Source organism: Austrofundulus limnaeus, unplaced genomic scaffold (assembly GCF_001266775.1).
Source record: "Austrofundulus limnaeus strain Quisiro unplaced genomic scaffold, Austrofundulus_limnaeus-1.0 Scaffold198, whole genome shotgun sequence".
Classification (NCBI taxonomy): Eukaryota; Metazoa; Chordata; class Actinopteri; order Cyprinodontiformes; family Rivulidae; genus Austrofundulus; species Austrofundulus limnaeus.
In genome coordinates, this window is record NW_013952600.1 from 933,961 (window position 1) to 939,103 (window position 5,143).

The following is a 5,143-nucleotide window of genomic DNA, read 5'->3' on the forward strand; positions in this document are numbered from 1 at the left end:
GTGTGTGTGTGTGTGTGTGTGTGTGTGTGTGTGTGTGTGTGTGTGTGTGTGTGTGTGTGTGTGTGTGTGTAGTAAGTGGTTTGCTGTAGAGTACAAACTCAGGATGTGGAGGGTTTGAAATCAGCTCTTCCATTCAGAGTTAACTTTCGATGTATTTTTCTTCTCTGTAAGGTTTCCACTACTTCAGTGATGAATTCTGCCTTCTGATTACACACTAGTAATGTCTTAACCGTGAACTTTTCTGAATTCCAAAAACTTTATTTAAAAATACAAACATGAACCAATTCAAGGTTTGACGCAGACAGCAATGTAAGAATAAAAAGTTTCATTTGTTTTATGTGTTTGCACATCTTAAAGAATCTTTGTGTTCTTTATTGCAACTCTTTCAAAAAGTCAAGGTAGATTTAGTGTTATTATTTTTTTTTATTTTGTGGGCACCTAAAGTTCTGATAAAACGTTACCAATAATATCAACCGTGACATAAATCACCGAGCATGAAGTGTGAAGAAAAGGGGAGAAATTTTTTCCATCTAGCCAATACCTATTCCAATAGGGCTTGAATTGTATTGTTTTCAGAGTTATAAAACAGCATTCTATCACACCAGTATACTGTTTTTTTTAGAAAAGAGTTATTTCATAAGCCTTAAAAACGATATAAAGGGGTTATAGTTTGGCTAGCCGTTAGCCTAGCCTAGAGGAAAGCCTTTGCATGTTTCTCTATTTGTACTCAGTGTCAGAGCTTATAAGGTACTAACTACTGAAAACTATTTGATAAAACACCCTTTTAAAATGACCAAAATGTCCTTTTTTTGTTTACACCACTGTAAAATACTGTCCTCTGTCAGTGCTGAAATGATACAAAGTTCAAGATCAAGTTTAAGATTAGTTGTCTGCAGTGAAAAACAAACCTTGACTGTTGGCCTGTATGCAAACTAAGCAGAAGTCAGCTGCTTCCAGATCGTAAAGTCTATTTTAGGGGTTGTAAAGAATCACTTTTATCAAAGACAGGAAAATTATTTCAAACAGTCCCATTCCAAAATCCCCGGGCTAGCATGTGACACTAGTATTTAGTCACCTGCAGTCTAATTTGTAGTCATGTAAATTTTGTGTCCTACAAAGCCGTCCACTTTTGCATCATCTGTCCTGCAGTTCTGCTTGCAGCTCTGTGTGCACCATTTCCACAGTCCTGCAGCTGGATCAATATTCTGTATGGCTCGATGGGTTATGGCTAGCAGGAAGCTGGCGTCTTTAGCTGTTGTATCTGTTCTTTATGCTGGAGGGTGGGGGGGCGGTGAGGGGTTGCTTGGTGCCGCAGTTAATAAAAAATGAATGGAAAGAGAAGGGGGCGGAGCCCTCAGCTGTTGCTGGAGCCGTTTAACTCTCACGTCTCTGGCGGCTGCTCTGCTGCTCCCACTTGGCATGCAGTTTATACAATCCTGAATCCCTCTGCCGCCAGACACTGCCAGGTTTTATGTAATACAGTGCAACAGCTGTTGAAGCCTTCATTACATACTATAGAAGCACACACTTGAAAATCCTGATTGCTAAAGTCTCTTTAAATGAAGCCTTCAGATACTGAAGAACTGCACTGAGTATAATGGTACAAAATGCTTTTAACTCAGAAATGTATTCACTCAGTAATCAGAGACCTCAGCAAGTCATTGTCTGCTGTGAAGCTTTGTAAATGTGTGTGCAGCCTTCGAGGACAAAGTGTTGTACTGGCCCCTTTTAGTCTGGTTATGTCTGACTGGAACATATGGGAAGCTAATCTTAGCCGCAGTCCAGAGAGACAAAACTGGCATCCAGCCACTGTGCAGGCTTGAGGGAGGCTTCTCTTGTTTTTTACCTGCTTTTTCCTCCGAGAAACTTCTAATTTAACCCCAAAATATTGTCCCTCAAAACACCATCTGGCCTCTTAGTGAACACACAATGTGCCTCTCAGAAACACTCCAGTATATAGAATTACTGGGTGTACATCCTTGTCCAATGACAACTSCTTATTAATTTATGACTTGGTACACATTTGGCCGACAGGTACAAAGTGTACTTTTTTATTTTAAACTCTTTTTTTATTTTTCTCTTTAATTTTAAACTAAATTTTTTTGAAATTTCCTAAATTTCAARCACAAAGAGCAGCCTCCTAATAACACACCTCCTCCATCTCTTCCTCCTCTTTAATTTTTACAGCTCCACCCCACCGGCTTCCCCACCTATCACCACCTTTCCAGTTTTCATTCGGTCTCTCCCCCCCCTTCTGAAACCACTCCTCCCTTTCTCTCTTTGTGAGATGGGGTTTGAGGAGGGGAGGGGAGGGGGGGCGGTGACGAAGGCGAGGTTGGAAGGCAGACTTGCCTCAGCTGAGCGAATCGTGCTGACTTGCACGTGCCGAATGTCAGGAGTTATGACTCAGACTGGATGCTGAACGCAACGCGGCGCTATGATCCCCACCCAAAACACTCCTTGAACCTTACACCGACTCGCCCGGCAGCTGCAAGGACAAAGAAAAGAAAAAAAAAGTCAAACAAAAAGGGTTAAAATAATTATGGTTGAGGTTATAGATCCTGGTACAGTATCTCTTTCATTTTTTTCAGTCACGAGGAGAGGGCTTTGTGTTGCTACTACCATTTTTAAACCTTCTGTGCCCTTCAGCCCCTTCGTCCCACCCACCAATAAACCCAGTGACCCTCTGTGAACAATCCATCACTTTGTTCCCTCGCTGGGCTGCGCAGCATGTGTGGAGGAAAATCATTAAGCTTGCCCCTGCACTTATTGACAGAGCGTGCATTAGCAGGAGCCTTTCGTGTCTTTAGCTCCACGCACTAAAGAGAAATGGGTGTGCTTGTTGTATGTGTGTGTGTGTGTGAAAGAGAGAGAGAGATAAAGATGGATGCAGGAAGGAGATCAGAGCAGATGACCTTGATACTGTTTGACTGCAGGACGGTGTGGTTAGAGATGAGGGTATAAGAAGTTAGATGAGAGCAGGGATAGAGTAAGGTGTCAGCTGACAGGAAGAGGTGTAAGGAGAGTAACCCTCATGGCATGGCTCATGTTTTTGTCAGTTGGTTCCAAACCCACATCAAATATTTGTGTTTAAATCAGTATTTAAAAGGTAAACTGTAAAAAAAAAACCATTTAGAAAATAAACAAACTTTTTTGTGTTTCATACAAACCTCTCACTGGTGAAGTCCTGGTGAAGCTACGTGAGGGTTTATGTCAGGATTGAGCTCTGAGAAGAAAAGAGAGCGATGAGTCAGGCTTAGTCATATGCAGCTCTCAACACACATGGCTGAGGATGGACTTCTGTTGTCAGTCATCCCTCCTACAACCAAGACCTTTTTTCCACGCTGCTGAGAAATGGCGAGGCAGAGAAGTGAAAGAGACGAAGAGAAAGAGGAATGAAGAGAATCAGAGACGAGGGCGTGAAACAACTTATTTGGATGACGGTTTGAATACACGGTTAGTTGAGATGATCGGCGGAAGATTGAGAGTCTCTGTTGCACCTGCCGATTACTTCCTCCCAATGCCAGGGTACAGCCAAACTACCGTAAGTCTGATTTCAGTTTCGCTAAAGAAAAGTTAGTGAGATCGTTCTTTTTTTATAATAATCGTTTTGGTTTTATGTGAAGTAAACAAAACTACAGGCTAATGTAAGATGAAAAAGTTATAAATTACGGTAGGTAAGGGGGTGTTAGAGACTGTTGTGTTGCTTACTTTTACAAACCTTAAAGATGAAACATTGTAAAAATGATCAAATTCTAATCTCGCTTTTGCCTAATTAAAGCTGATTAATGTCAGTTTTTTTCCCTCCTTTGATAACCAAACCAGATTGTGGTAAACACCAGAAATGTTGAGTAATGTTTATGTGAAAAGACACCTACTCTGGTGCTGAGGACTATGAATCATCCTGGCGCTCTTGGGGTTGAGTTAAATAGGCTTTCTGTAATTCACTTCTGTTTATTTATATAGAGTAGATTCACAAAAGGTTACCTCGGGACAGCGCACAATCGAAGTAAACAGGTCCAGTTTGTATAAAAACTGTTAAATCCGAATATAATCCAACTCAGTTCAGTAAAGTCAGATTTATTGTAAGAGTAATTAGCCACAACTACCCTCATACTATCTTGTATTAATTATATGTGTAAGATGTTTGAGTGCTTCTTTGTCATGTGTTAAAATAACTATCTCAAGACAAAACATGTAATCACAGGATACAGGATGATGACATCATAAAACACTGAGCCACAAAAGAAGGGTTGTGTCACATTTAAATGGGTTTGTTTAAACATAAGGCCGTCCAGTTATAGTGCCCAGCTTTAAACTTGTTTTGACTACTTGTGTTTAAAAGTAACTGAATCGAGTCACATATTACTAATCAGATACTAAGGATTAGGCTTTAATACTGCTTGGTTAGGGTTACATTATGAAAAATTAAAACGTAGTGTTCCATAACGAAATACACATCACCTATCAACTTGCATGCCAAAGTTTGAAACAAAGGTGATACCAAATCTGTTAGTGCTCAAAGTATGTGCTGGGGACGACTCTCAGCCACCACTACACCATTTTTAGCTCATTATCTGTAAAATTGACTGAGATATAGTCTATTATTGTGTCTATTAGGACTCACTTTGCTGTGGTGGCCATTTTAAATCAGACTGACACAAGTTAATCAGTTGTACATGTACATTCAAAGATTACTTTTTGAGGGTGTTATTAAATCCAACCAGTTGCTCATTTGACATAGAAATTATCACTCGCACACATTTTCTAAATAATATTTTTCGTGCATTACCGGCCGATGGGTGCTGCCTATCTACTCCTAAAGTTTTACTGGATTTCATGAAAAAACTCTACTCTCAAAACCTGTTTTGAGATGGTTTCACATTTTGTAAGTCTGTGTTTGTTAAAAGCAATTAGAATTTGTGACTTCAAAGGCTACATTTTTTATGTTGATGTTTAGTTTAAAAGTTTTTCCGTACATGAACCATGAATTATGGCAGACTTGTAGTGAGAGTTAAGCCCTTCTTTATTCCATTGCAGTGCTGGAAAATAATTCAATATCCATATATTAAAAAAAAATTCCCTTCTCACCCTCCGCGGGTGGTCTCTTTCACCCTCTGAGCTCGGGTCCTCTACCAGAGGC

The 5,143-nt window shown here is 40.1% G+C and overlaps 1 protein-coding gene and 1 long non-coding RNA gene across 3 annotated transcripts in view; one reads left to right on the plus strand and one right to left on the minus strand.

The window, feature by feature from the left end:
- The window catches only part of tet3 (tet methylcytosine dioxygenase 3), a 56,714-nt gene that overhangs the window by 20,773 nt on the left and 30,798 nt on the right, over nucleotides 1–5,143 (plus strand). The window lies entirely within an intron of this gene.
- LOC106524729 (uncharacterized) lies at nucleotides 2,065–5,108 on the minus strand. Its single transcript, XR_001311029.1, has 3 exons — nucleotides 5,092–5,108; nucleotides 3,171–3,226; nucleotides 2,065–2,488 (listed from the first exon to the last, which is right to left on the minus strand). It is a non-coding gene; the product is annotated as an uncharacterized LOC106524729 (long non-coding RNA).